The 15,636-nt window shown below is 34.4% G+C and overlaps 1 protein-coding gene across 1 annotated transcript in view; it reads right to left on the bottom strand.

Moving 5' to 3' along the window:
- The window catches only part of DDR2 (discoidin domain receptor tyrosine kinase 2), a 213,320-nt gene that overhangs the window by 180,705 nt on the left and 16,979 nt on the right, over positions 1 to 15,636 (bottom strand). The window contains exon 2 of the mRNA XM_074264657.1: positions 4,559 to 4,753. The gene's annotated coding sequence lies outside the window, so the exon portion shown is untranslated. The remainder of the gene's footprint in view (positions 1 to 4,558; positions 4,754 to 15,636) is intronic.

Here is a 15,636-nt window from a genome sequence, read left to right as displayed (position 1 = left end):
AATTATCTTGCTGTGTTCCTTATTTGGCATCTCTCATTCATATTTTTCATCATTATTACAGGAAAATTTTCTAGATGAATCACAGAATTTGATAGCCTATCTAGCCTATCTAACCCACCTGGGAAACTCCCACTAGAACCATCTCCAATGAGTCATCATCCATTATTTCTTGAAGATCTTTAAGGAAGGTATCATGAAGCTGTCCATTTCCCTTTTTGATAGTGCTGTAGATCAGGACACTAGGAAAATTGAGGTGGCTTAAGTTATCCCCCACACTCCCATACCACAACCAGGGCTGTTGTGTCCCAGGATGTTGCTGGAACAGTTTGAGTTTGCTTTAAACTCCCAGTGGATCTGAGGAAAAAAAAGTATATAGAGACAGTTCTAGTTTTATGGCTGGGATGTACTGAGCCACATGGGAAATCCCTTGTGAACATCCTTTGCTGCTGTGTAGCATTGCTGTTACCTGGGGCTTACTGAATATAGTTTTATTAATGAAATTTCCTACTCTAACCCTCAGGTTTTGACTGAAATCATGGCCAAGACAGACCATTTTAAATATTAGGAAGTTGTTTTCCTAATAGGCTTAAATATACATCTTTACAATTTCCCATCAGGCTGAGCTCTGCCCTCTGACGCCAAACAAAACAAGTCTGATCCTATTTCTCCATGACAGCTTTTCAAATATTTGAGGAGAGCCATGATCATCATTCCCCTCCCCTTCCTCTTCCTCTTCCAACCCAAATCCCCACACATGCTGCAGATCTTTGCATTTCCATCCTAAACATTCTCTCTTCACTGAACTAAACTTTACATAAGATGGATTCAGAACTTTCACCATGCTGATTGATGTCCTTTGCACTTGGTCCAGCTTATCAGTGTCATTAACTAAAACAATATTCAGACTTAAAATTCTCCACCACCCCCATTCTTCTTCTTGTTTAATTATTTCAGTCCAGTCTAACTCTTCATGACCTCATTTGGGTTTTCTTGGCAAAGAAACTGAAACAGTTTTACCATTTCCTTCTCCAGCTCATTTTATAGATAAGGAAACTGAGGCAAACGGGGTTAAGTGACTTTGACTGAAGCCTGATTTGAACTCATAAACATAAGCTTTCCGGGATTCTAAACCCAGTGTTCTATCCACTGCACCACCCATGGAATCATGAATTATCTGAGCTGTGTTGTGACATTTAACAATTGTGTCCGTCTATCTTTAACAACTATTTCACATAATTTCACTTATTTATTACTCTTAGTATTTATTGGCATTTCATTTATATCTCCTTCCCTCAATCTCTTTCTTCTATTCCTTCTTTCTAGGTATAACAAATCACTTACAATAACTTATGTCTGAATAGCAGGTTCTGGATTCTGATTTTGTCTGCTCTAAACAATAACCTAACCTATAGAAGTTTCAAAATTTCTGATGTTGGGGTTTGCTCAGCAATTTAATCTCAGTGTCCCATCATCTCCACTATAGCCCATTTTTCAGTGAGCAGAGAGTCATATCTCTGTCCCCAGTAACTGGCTACAATTCTAACATCCCCCTAAGATTGTCAAAACATACATTACTGTCACCACCCCAGGCCATGGGGTTTTATGATACTTATCTGCCTGAAACTTCAAAGCCAGAAAGTCAAATCCAAAAGCACTCTTGAAGTCCTTTCATGGGAAAAGATCATTGCTAGACTACTCACTGATGTCTTCTAAGGAGACAGTTCCCAATAAATGAAAGATAACTGATTTCCAGTTGAAAACAATCTTTTCCTCTTAAAGGACTAATTAGGGTTGTCAGTGGTACTTCTGTGAGACCTCCAATAATTTTACAAGGACCATTTTGAAAGTGACTACAGAAATAAAAGCAAAGAAAAGTTCACTGGGACTTTCTTGCCTAGTTTTATAAATGTTAACCCTATGCTCTGTTTCAATTCTTCATCTTTTGCCACCTCATATAATATCCACACCAAGCAAACAGATTTTAATCCCAGCTTAGTTACTTAGGATCTTCCTATCTTATTATTTACTGATTCCAAACAAATCTGGATGATAATAAAAATCCTTTCTAGTCCTACAGTTCTATGATCCTATGTTAATGAAAATGAAGAAAGCTAAGGTAAATAAACCCAGCCTTAAAATTACTAAATAGGAGAATCTAGTGGGATTTTTATTCTATAAAGCCTAAGTTTGATCTTCTTCCAATCTCAGATAAAGGGGAATCTTGGGTGAGATCTATGATGAGACATAGATCTAAGGCATAAACTTAAATTTTTTTAATTCTTTAAATAAAAGTACACGTCTTGGTTTAGGAAATCTCTTTGCCAGTATGATAGCCACACTTCTATAATACAGTTTTTTAAGAGCTGCTTAAGGATTGAAGATATTTTAAGTGATGTGGTTACCTTCAAAAAGCTAATATGTTTCAGGGCCAAATTGGAGTCTTCCTGACCTTAAGTTTAATCTTCTATCCACTATCCCCCCACTGCTTCTCTAAGAAAAATATAGATTCATGTTTATTTTTTAAACAACAAAAACAACAACTGATTCACTCTTATAAGTGGCCATATTTGGGAAGGAGGAGGAGGAGGGGAAAAGACTGCAAAGGCTGATTGTCTTTGAAAGGTAAAGCTCAGTGATTCATAGACAAATAATGTTTGAAGAATCCAACTGTAATAGAGAAACCCTGCAGTAGCTTTTGGCTAGCGGTTAAAGAGCTATGAATTATTAATATGTGAAATGTACACTATGAAGGGCTAAAACTAAGGCCCTGCTTGGTCTTCAGCAGTCGAGAACCAAAAACATACAAAATATCCCTACAAATCATTCACAATCGTAAGTACTGCCAGACATTTGACTATTAATAATCACCAGGAGATGTAATGGAAGTTTTTCAAAATAGTAAGTGGAGAGGAATGTGACCCTTCACCCCACACACACCCCACCCCAAAGGAAGGCCATGTGGTTGAGTGGCCCAAGAATTAAGTCTAAAAACCTGCATTTGAATCCTGACTCTGCTGAGCACTAGCTGTGTGACTCTAAGGCAAGCACTTTCACATCACTGAACCTCAATTTCCTCATCTCTAAAACAGGACTAATAATACTTGCCTTCTAGTATTGTTGGGAGAACGTTTTATAAACTGTCAAGATATACATACATATACATATATATATACATATATATCGTATATATATATATGTATATATATATACATACATATATATATATATGTATATATATATATATACATGCGAGCTGCTGCAATTCCAGCATTCATTCATTATATAGTTATTTATCAATCAAGGACTATGTGAGAGAGACAAAAAAAAATCAAAAGTTCCTACACTCAAAGAGCTTACAGCTTAGTTGAATGGACAAGAGAGTTCTTCACACATAAAGAACCATTTGTACAAGTTGTAAGATCATATGGTTTCTTTGATGTGCTCTCCCAACTATGAGCTATGAAAGTTCAAAAAAGATTGAAATTAAAGTGCTCTAGAGAAATCAATCCTATATATTTGGGAGTATAAACCAAAGAAGCATAAGGTTGTCCAGTCTAGGTCTAGATCTAGGATCACCCTGACTTTGATACTCCTGAATAGTTGAAACCTCCCTAGAATAATGAGATTTGGATCAACTCTAGGTTAAACATTATGGATTCCAAAGCTCAAGCAAGAGAAGTTCTAGATTTATTAAAGAATAACAACAATAGCATCAATATAGCAATTTAAGGTTTGCGAAATGTGTTATATCTGTTATCTCATTTGTTCCTTACAACATTAGTTCTGTGAGGTGGATGCTACTATATGATTTTATAGATGAGGAAACAGAACCTGGAAGAATTTAGATTACTATTTCTGAGGCGGGATTCAAACTCAGATCATGATTCTAATACTCTATTCCATAAAACTGCTCCAAAATGTCCTAGGAATCATCTTCATTTCCAACAAAATGCCACATCCCCACAGGTCTCTTCAAGCCTCTTAAAGTCTTTAAAAGCTATACTCAATCTAGGTTTTCAATACCAAGGCTTGTCTTGAGCCAATGAAGAATAATAAAAATTGGAAAGTAGAGAAGGAAAGAAGAGAAGGAAGGAAGGAGTGTATCCACAAAGACACATTACTTTATCACTTTTCCATTTCCAACAGATCTACTACCAGCTTTTCATTATATATCTATATTACTCACCCTTCTCTCCTACATCATATATGCCAGGAAAAGTTGGTGGGAAATGGGAGGACACGAATATCACAGGATTTAAAATTAAGAGAGGAGATAAAAGGAACTTGTAAAGCACATCTGATCCAACATCTACATTTCATAATACTGAGGTCTGGAATATTTAAGTGATTTGCCTGATGTCACTTAAATAGCAAGGCTGACATTAGAACTCAGGATTTCTGATTCCAAAGCCTACATTCTTTCTTGAAAACTAGTTTGAAATGATCATGCTATTAACCTGGAAAAGCTCAGGGACATTTCTGTAACACACACCCCAAGCATAGCTGGAAAGCTCTCAGATCAGGTAGGAGACGGGGAACAAAAATAAACTACACTTACATTAAGAGATGAAGAACATTCTCTGGAGGGTCACGATGGATCTTCAGTGGCTGGATGGACCAGATGGGCTGCTTTCTTTTTCACTCTCTCTTTCTCTCTCTGATTCTCAGTGGAGAAGACACTGGGTTCCTTACTTCCAGAAAGAACCTCCAGGACTTCCTACGGCACAAATTTCAGCCCTTTTTGTAGGTCTCCCTTAAAATAGGAAAGGAATTCAATATTTTTATACAGTCTTTTTATATTTTATATTTGCAATGGATAAGGACTATCTCTGTAAATCATGATGCAATGCAAGAACCTTAAGAAACACAGAGAGAACCCTCAGAAAAATGATTTGGTTAGATAATATTCATCCAAATATTGAAGAGGGAAGGCTGGAAGATGTTGTATGGAGTTAAAATAACAATAAAAATAGTAACTTTCACTTCTAGAGTAATTCAACATGTACAAAGTACTTTCCTCATAGCACCCATGTGAGATAGATGATATATGTATTTTTCCCTGCTTTATTAAAAAAGAAAATAAGAATCACAGAAATAAAGTGACTTGTCCAACATTTGTACGTTGAAAAGATTAAAAAAGGAATACTTAGTCCCTTTAGTAAAATAGAAAATTTAGTAAACCAGCCTTTATTTAAAATGTGCACGTTGAAGAAAAGGTCCTCACTAGCTGTTTTGTGGTTGGGTTTTTAGCAGCATTCAAGAATCCTTGCATTTCAAGACAGAGACAAGATGGTGGGGTAAAGGCAAGAAAAAACCTGAAAAGTCTTTCAAAAATCCTTGCTTTCAAAGCTCTGTGGAGAGGCAGAAAAACTATGTGAGTTAGAGGAGATTGTTTTGTAGTAAAGATGAAAATGACTTCTTTCATTTTCTGAATGAATGTAATTAAGCCCTTCAAAGGCCAAGGGAACGATAACATGTCTATACACATACTATTATCAACCAAATTCCACTAAAGTTTCCTTCTATACACCCTCCTCAACATCTCCCTCCAAAAGATCTACCAGTTATAGATTCTTTTTAGAGTTTGGGAGCATTTAATATTGAAAGGTACTCACAAACCTTCCTACCCAATAGACCAAAGACACTCACAAGGAAAGTGATATAAACCATTTCTAAGGCATCCTATCCAATTATATCTTGATAAGGATATATTCCACAAAGATTACCATTATGTCAATAAGAAATGATGAATATGAAGAATTCAGAAAAACATGGGAAGGTGTATGAAGTAAGCAGAATGAGGAAAGCAATATATGCACAATGGTTATAATAACATAAATGAAAAGAATACTAAAATGAAGGGAAAATGGTTTAACTGAAATGATCAATTTTGGTTTCACAAAAGAGAGAAGGAAATGGACCTCCCTCCTTCCACTGGAGAAGATGAGACCATGATATAGAATGTGAATGTTGGGATGGAGTCTCTGTTGGATGCAGTCAATATACTGGTGGGTTCTGCTTTATCATTTTTTCTTTGTTTACAAAGGAAACCTGGATAAAAGAGGAGTATTTATATTGCATAAATTATTTTAGCATAAAAACAAAAGACATTAATAAAACTTAAGAGGAGAACTGTATACCAGTAATTGAGGATATAACATTAGTATGTATTTTAATATGTAACATCCTTCTAGGGACCTGTTTTTTACATCTATATAAAAAGGGTTTGGTTGAAAGGAAATATATGATCTCCAAAGCAATTTCCAGATTTTATTTGCTTCAATGGACAATTTATTAGTCAATTTAATTTCTGAATACCTTCTCTAAAGCAATGGGCCTAAGTGACATTCCAAATATTCATTACAGAATACCAAACACTTCACCCCTACAATCCCCTGAACAGAATGGCTTGTGCCCACTGCCCACAGATTAGAAAGATGGGACAGAAGATCCTAATCCCAGAATAGATGGACTTTCATATTGATAAACATCAGTTGCTCAAATGAAAAACATTTTGAAATCCTACTGACCTCGGTGGAAACTAAGACTGTGGGTAAAGACGTTCAGTTTCTGATTGATATGGATTTAAATAGGAAAGAAGAGGTTTGCTCAGGGTATAGATATGGAGCTATTAGTTATTTTTTTATTATTCAACTTTTAATCATCAAAAGCCTAGACTTTGAAATACTTTGGACTATGAGATACAAAGGTAAATCCAAATTCTGATACTGCCTATAAGATACTTACCCACTGAGCCCCAGTTTCCTCATTATAATTATAATCACAGGAGGCTTCTTTAGTGAGTAAATGCTGAAATACCTAATAATGATAATTTAAGGACTTATGAAATCAGCAGGACCAAAAACTAGTTCTGATGAATTCGCATGAGAATTCTATCAAACTTACTGATATTGCACAAATTATTCTCAAAAATTAAAAAAAAGTATTCCATTAGAATTATTTTATGACTTCAAATATAGTCCTAATATTTAAACAAGAAGATGATAAATCATAAAAGGAAAACTGTAGACTAATGTATTAATTAATATTGATTCAAAAATTTTCAACAATATCTTTTTAAACATACCACAGGGATTTATCCAAGAAATCATTCATTATGAGCAATTAGAATTTATATCATCAATGGATAAATGATTCAAGACAGGAAAATGAATCAATATAATTAATCATATTAAAAAAGAAAACATTCAAAATGATATATGACTACATCTTAATGGTTATCAAAAAAAGTATTTGACAAAAAATAAAACATTATTTTTACTAAAAATCCAACAAAGCACAGGTAAAAGTATCTATTCAAAAGAAAAATATAAGCATCTTATACTAGAAGCTTTTCCAATAAATAAAACAAGTAAGGATATTCACTCTTCCCACTATTATTTGATATGGTTCTAGAAATGTTAGCAACATCAATGAGCCAAAAGAAGGAAATTAAAGGCATGAAGAGGCAGAGCCAAAGTGACAGATTACAGGCAGCAACCCAGCCAAACTCTCCAAATATTTGCCTCCAAAGAATTTTAAAATAATTCCACAAAATGAACTGTAGAGTAGCAGAATCAACAAAAGGTCAGGGTGAGAAATTTTTCCAATCTCCAACAACTTAGGACGTCTTCAGAAGTATGTGATTCTGGGGAATGGGCTGGCCCAAAGTCTATACAAAAACACCAGCAATAAGTCTTGAAGATTTTTACAACAGAAGCAGCAGCAGCAGTAATTCTCAACATAGAGACAGCAAAGGGATCAGACAGCTGGTCATAAATGTGTCACAAGGGATCCTTTAATGGCATTGGATGAAGGTGGAATTGATTTACAACTCTATTGCCCATACACAAGGCAAAGATGAGTGTCTGTGGGTTGCTGATAAGGGGAAAGGGATGCTGGTCATATTTCCAAGGCTGAGAGGAGCAATAGAAGTTGTGACTACTAGATATTAGAAGACCTGCTCACAGTTCCAGGACCAAGAGGAATACTTGCCTCTGCAAGGGAGCAGGAACTCTTCCTGGGTAAAGACCATGAGATAGATCAGCAGAACAGTGACCATGCCTCTCCTTGAGTCATATCACCTTAAAATACTGAAAACTTGAACTAGATATGAAAAATAGTAGCACAAAAAAGCCTGAAGTTGAGACAGTGTTTCACCAACCTCAGGTGAGCAGAGCTCAACTTGAACATAAAATTCAAAGTCAAGATATAGGAAAATGTTCAAATAAAAAAAAAGAACTTGAACATAAAGAAAGCTAAAACAGTAATAGAGAAAACCAAGACAAACTCAAACGAGAATATCATTGTTAAAAATAGTTACAGCCAAAGCCTCAAAGAAAAATGCTAACTGAACACAAGCTCAACAAGAATTTCTGAAAGCATTAAAGAAAGAAATAATAATGGAAATGGAAAAATTAGAATAAGAAATGAGAGTGGTGCAAGAAAATTATGAAAAGAAAATTAACAATTTGGTAAAAAAAAAAAGTACAAAAAATACTGAAGAAAATAACATCTTAAAAATAGAGGTCAAATGGGAAAAAAGGTATAAATATCCACTGAATAAAAGAACTCCTTAAAAAGCAGAATTAGTCAAATTGGAAAAAAAGATATAAAATTTATTGAATAAAATAATTCCTTGAAATTTTTGATTTTGGCAAGTAGAAGCTAATGACTTCATGAGACATCAAGAAACAATAAAACAAAGTTAAAAGAATGAAAAAATAGAAATGTGAAATATAATAAAAACAACTGACTTTGAAGATAGATCAAAGAGAGATAGTTTAAGAATTGCTGAATTACCTGAAATGTGTGATTTTAACTACCAAGAAATTATCATGAAAAAATTCTTTCATATCTTAGATCCAAAGTGAAAAATAGAAATAGAAATTTCCTACAAGAATTTATTAAGTGCTCATTATGTGCCAAGCATTTTGCTACATGGTAAAGTAATAAATTCAATCAAGCAAAGCAGTCTCTGCCCTCTAGAAGTTTCACATCTAAGGAAGGAAGCTGATAGATCAAAGAGATATAGAAAATTGGGTAGAGGGGAATGTTACCTGGGTTACGTGGTTTGATAATGGCTAAGATAGTGACATAAAAGCCCATTTGGGGTAAGAAAGAAGAAAATCTCATCATTCAAAGCTCAAGAATCTAGGGGAAGAATCTGGATGGTTCTGGAAGGATGGGAATTAGAAGAATGCTTCTTTCCAGAGAAAGAGCATTAAATTTGGAATTAAAAGATCTGAGTTCAAATTCTACCTCCTGTATTTACTAGTTGTGTGATTGTAAACATCACTTAATGTAGGTCAGTTTTCTGAGCTGAATAAAGGCATTATAATTATAATAATATTATAAATATATATAGAATATATAATGATACCATGTATCTTAAAGAATTATTATGAGGAACAAATGAAATGCTTGTAAATTTCTTTGCAAACTTTAGAGAGGTAGATGAAAGATAGATGGATGAATGTGCATATAATATATACAAATATGTGTATTATATATATACTGTTTATATGACTACATACATATATAAATATCAGTATATATTGTATATATGTATCCATATGTGTATTGTGTGTGTTTCTGTTTGCACATATATTCATTTCATCAATGGGTATATATGTCTTCAGCAAAAGCACAACCAATTGGTCCAGAATTAAACATAAAAAATAATAGGTTACAAGATCTTTAATAACTGCAAATTTTCCCCTAATACAAGGCTTAATGAATAGAGCACTGGACTTAGAATCAGAAAGATCCAAAATCAAATACTGCTTCATACACTTACTAATTGTATGACCTGGCAAATCACTTAATTTTTGTTGCCTCAGTTTCCTCATCTAAAACATGGGAAGAATAATAGTACCTACCTCCAGAATTATAATAAAATTCAAATGAGATAACACGTGATGTACTTTGTGAAGTTTAAAGAATTGTATGAGATTTTAAAAAAATAATTAATAATACCAACAATACCAGGATTCTATTGGTGATGTTATTGTTTTTGAGTCAGGGAACATGACAATTTCCAAAGATTTGAAAATCAGTAATATTAATTAAAAGAAAAGTCCAGGTGTTTTCCTTATATTTTCACAATAAGAAATCAAAGAAGACCTTTATATCATTCAGTGGACCCAATGTAGAAATTTGTGGGATGACTCAAACAAGAATCTACTGTAGGATGTATGAATTGGAATCTGAGTAGATGAAGGGAATGACTGAATAAGTGAAAAGATATTTATTAAGCATCTGCTATGTGCCAAACACTGAACTTGAGAATATCTATATCATTTGAAGATTTTCAATTTGAATTCCAGCTCTGGCATTTAGGTTTATATCAATTTTCTCTATCTTAGCTTCCTTCTCTATAAAATGAAGTTATCTGATTACTTACTTCCCAAGTCAAATAATTTACACAATGATATGATGTTTTGTAAAGCAGAAATGTCAGCTATCAACATCATTATTATTATAGGACTCTGATAATTCAGAGAGCTGAGGTAAATTAAAAGGAATGAGGAGGTTGGAATTTGTTTGTGGGTCCTTTTTTCCTTTTTTTTTTTTTTTTTTTTTTAAGTAAAGAAACTTCCTGAGGTGTTTGTCATCCTGTCTGAATTCAAATGAGAGGTATATGCCTGTTGTTTTTGTTTTGTTTTGTTTTGGGGTTTTTTTGCCTGCTCTTGAATGTTTTCCAGTCAAAGGCTCTGAAATTTCAGCAGACAATGTCATTTGCATTTGCCAGTAAACAGCTCTTGTATAGGAGGGAGCAAAGATCAGAGCTCACTATGATCCAGGACACTAAATAAGAGACAGAAGATAAATGGTTGGTTGGAAAGTTATTGGATTGAATTAATTCACTGTAAATGAAGACTGAACTGAAGGCCAAGAATCACGGCCAATTTTACTTATTATAAAGATATAAATAATGATCATTGTATTTATATGATGAATTAACTAAGATGAGCTGTTTAAGTCGGTCTAAAGAGTTTGGTTTGGTCATCCAACATAGGATCACTGTCACCAAAAATTATCAAAAAGACAAAAGAGACAAGTTGACTACAGTCAAAATCAGAATAGTAGGAATAATAGAATAATTTATTTTTATTTCTGAGATGGATTGAACTTAAGAAATCCTTTCATTTTGAAGATAAAAAAATTGAAGTTCAGACAAGAAAATGTCCTGTCATAAAAGTAGTGAATGGCAGAGCCAAAGATCAAACCTATGTCTTCTGACCACCACTTGTATAATATGTCCAATCAAAATGTAGTAGACTATTGTTTTTGATATATCAGATCAAACATGTCCCCAGAAGACAAAGTCATCTCCAGAAGTTGTTTTGGGGGACCTCCCTTGCAGATTGTTCAACATGGTTCATTACACTGGATTGGTGTAAATCTAATGCAGCATAAGCCATAAGGCCCACTGGAAGGACCATAGCTACCCTTCCCCGCTATGCAAAAGAGTGTCAAGATTTTCTATGGCAGCCCAGTTTGGCCTGCTGCTTCTGGAACAGGCCCAAGATGTAAGTTTCCAGGTCCTGGAAAAATGATCAGGTTTGGTCTGGACCCTGATGAATGTAATCTGGATCATCAAAATGACATGGGACAGCTGAATCCTCTGGGAAGAGCTTAAAGATAAAGTCACTGATTCTAATAAGTCATATTCCACACACCCTCCCTTCTACCTCTGCCTATATAATTCTTATATCTCCATCAAAGCCCAGCTCAAACAGCATCTTCTTTGGGAAAACTTACCAGAATTTTCCTAATTAAGAGAGTTATTTTCCTCCCCTTCTACTATGATTTTTATATCATGTATTTCACTCTCACATCTTACCTCACACCCTATGCCTGCCTGTTTTATTATCTCTATAAGACCATAAACTTGACTATGCATATTGTTCACAAAAAGGAGAGGATTCTTATTTTTTTTCCTTTTTTCTTGATTCCAAAACTTTCTAATAGTGGGTTGGTTTGAGGGATTTTGAAGGGAGAGGTTTTTTCTATTTTTTGATGGGGAGAATAAAAGAAATTTTGGTTGATTGGACACAATAAAATAAGAAAATAATTGTAAGCAACTATAATTTAGTGAAATTCTTAAAGGATTACATAGTACCATTTCCTGCAGAAGGCTTTTCACATTCTCTTCAGTTTCTATTGTCTTCTCTTCCAAGGTTTCCTTCCAATACTCAATAATTGTCTTTTATGAACTGATTTAAGTACAGGTTGTATCTTCTTGAATGAAAGGTCCTTGCTTTTTGTTTCTATCCCTGGCACTTAGCATGGGGATTGGGACACAGTAAGTGTTTAATAATTGTGTGGCCCCAGATAATTTTCTCAAACTAAAAATTACCCAACAATTGCTGATTTACATAAATAAAAGGAGTTTCCTCATCAGTATCTCTGTAAACTACTGAAATCGCAGGTCTAGATATAGACACAAAAAGAAAGTTAACATAATTCTTTCCCTTCAAATAATTTTGGAAGGGAAAGCATGTTTGCATAAATTATCTCGGTAGTACTTCAGTTACCAAAATGATCTGGCTTTGAATACCCTATGGGGTGGTTTTCAGCATTAGCAGCAATGGGAATGTTTGTATTTTATCCACAGCTGCCTAAATTGTCCCTCCAAATGGAGAATCCATCTTCTTTCCCACCCACTGTAACCACAGCTGACATCACATTTCCTACTGAGAGTGAATGAGTGAGTAGTGTTGTTTTGTAAAAAAAAAAAAAAAATACCAACCAGTATTATGATTACAATCATGAATTTTGAATGTGAAGGAACTTGAAAGACTTTTGGATCAATCCCCTCATTTTATTGGTGAAGAAACTGAGATCCAAAAAGGTTACATGGATTTGGATCTTTTTTTATTCCTTAAAATTATTTATTATTTATGTCATTCCAATTGATATGATTATTCAACATATTCATTGTGTGTGTATCAGTAATGTGAAGGTGATAATAAGGAAAAATGGCCCAAATTCCAAAAAAAATAACAGTTTATACTTATATATGGATTTTTGGTTTAAAAATTTTTCACATCCCATCTCATATAAATCTTACAAATATATGAAGTTGATACTGTAAGACAGAGGTTTTTTACCTGGGGTCCATGAACTTGCTTTCTTAAAAAATGTTTTAATAAATTATAACTTTTTCCCATTAAATTATAACTCTTTGAAGGAAGAACTGTCTTTTGCCTCTTTTTGTATCTCTAGTGCTTAATACAGTGCCTGGAATATAGTAGGTACTTAATAAAGGTTAATTAATTGGTTTATTGATTCAATATAATTGTTTTCTTTTGTAATTCTATGTGTTTTACTCATTTAAAAATATTATTCTGAGAAAGTCCATAAGTTTCACCAGATTGCTAGAGAAGTCCTTGAAACTTAAAAAATGGCTAAGAACACTTCCTTTGAGGGCTTATAATTTCAAAGTTTTGACAGGACCTTGGAGGTAATCTAATCCAAACTTTTTATTTTACAGATGAGGAAACTGAGACACAGATTTGCCCAAAGTAATTCATTGGCAGAGCTAGGATTTAAACTCAAGCTCTCTAATTCCAAATCTATTATTCGGTTTCCTAAATCTCCATGTAATTAATGTAGTTTATTGTATATTGATTAATAGTTTACATGTAATAATTTATAACAATCAACCAATTGTTATAACTAATTGTATAATATTATTATTAAATCATTCCAGTCCTAGATTTAGGAACCTGTAGATACAAAGTACTTGTATTAGGCAGAGGAAAACCACTGGGGGATAATGGAGTAAGTGAAAATACTTGATCAAAACTATGCAAGGTACAATAAGAACATGAACAGATTACATGTATAAAATTAGTTATGGTTTGCATAGCACTTTGCACATATTATCTTATTGGACCCCTAAAACCACTTTGTTGATGCTACTATTATCCCCATTTCACAGATAGGGAAACTGAAACTCAGTGAGCCTAAGTCTCTTTGTCCACAGCCAGTAAATCAATGAGGGTCTTTTGTGTGCTCCTTTGTTTTATCTAATGCCCATGTTCTTCTTTTTCACAATAATGATCTTGAGTTTTGACGAGATGCTAGATTTTATATGGAGCATCCATACAATCAGCCCTAAGCTTAGGTCACAATCCTGAGCCTTTTAGGTACCTAATAAATATTTGTTGCATAGAATTTAAATGAGTACCAAGGTCCTTGAAGTCCAAGTTCCTGTGCCAACTGTCTATAGCACTGATTCTTGATTCTTATTCTTCATAAAAATAAGGAGCAATCACTCTTAACCAAAGTATTACAGAATCTGAGAATCTCCTGTGTTATTTCCAACTGGGATTCAATTGAACCCTTCAAAAATTTCTCTCTAATCATCAATCATTGGATGATAAAGCTAAAACTGGAATTAACTTTTAGTCCACCTATTCTCTATTTTACAAATAAAAAAAGTGAGCCACTCTTAAGATCTCACTTATCCAAGGTCACACTGGCAGAGCCAGAATTTGAAATCAGATTCCATGAATCTTACTACACCATACTGCCTCCTAGTCATACTTATGACCTATTGTCAAATCCCTTGCTGGGACTAAAGAGTACTTCATACAAGAGTTTTATGAGCCAACTGATGCTTAGGAAATAAGTGTGCTTATTTGATGTGCTAAAAGGAAGGCACAGAAGATAAAGTCCTGTGGTTTAACTGTAAACAACACAGGGAATAAGAGACAAGGCCAGCAGGAGAGGGATACTAGGAGAGTCCAATTAGCTAAGACCAAGGACAGAGAGGAAAGAGATATCCTGAAGGATCTCCTCAAGAAGTCTTTAGATCATGGTATGGGGAGAAAGTCCAGGATAGTGTTGAGCTTTGGAGGCATCTTTGCTCCATGCCTCAAGGAAGCTCAAAAGCTTAGGGATGGAAGCTTCCATTTTTTATAAAGAGGGGAGTGGTCTTACTCAGACATTGCTAATTAATTTCCAAATTCTAAGGCCACAGGAAGCACTCCTCAGATAGAAAACTAGAAATTTCTAGTCCTGAAGCTTTCAAACATGGAAGATCTATACAGAGCAGGAATAAAAAGGTACCATCCACAAAGAGCTGAGCATGGTTAAGGAGTAGATCACTTGTTATATAGAATAATACTGGGCCATAAAAGCCAGAATTTTTTTCAGACTAGAACCCCTATCTAATCACTGATATTAACAGCTACTCTGATCTCACCATGACTGCTGGCCCCCATGACTCCTGACCCACCATAAAACCACCACCATCAGCCATATATATATAATATATATTCACTTTTGTATGTAGAAGGATGAAAGATGTGGGATTAAGAGGACATTTTGGAGGCTCCAAACAAGTTTTATTTGTTAAAGACCACTCTGTGTGTCAAAACTCCATTAAATTGCACATTTCACTTTCCAGCCAGGCTGTTCTTCCTCCAATACTATCCACATTTCCTATTTTGTGTCTTTGTTCTCACAGTGTCACCTCATTCTCTCACCATTCTAGAATGTTCCTTCTATTTTCCTCAGCCTGATCATCTGCTACTAGTCCTTAAAGGTCTTATTCAAATCCCACCCTTGCTCTGAGGACTTCAAGTCACAATCAGCTCATCCTTCTCTGCAGTCAGACTT

The sequence above is a fragment of the Sminthopsis crassicaudata genome, chromosome 4 (genome assembly GCF_048593235.1).
Source record: "Sminthopsis crassicaudata isolate SCR6 chromosome 4, ASM4859323v1, whole genome shotgun sequence".
Classification (NCBI taxonomy): Eukaryota; Metazoa; Chordata; class Mammalia; order Dasyuromorphia; family Dasyuridae; genus Sminthopsis; species Sminthopsis crassicaudata.
The sequence above is the reverse complement of the archived record's forward strand: the minus strand, read 5'-3'. Positions and strand labels throughout refer to the sequence as shown.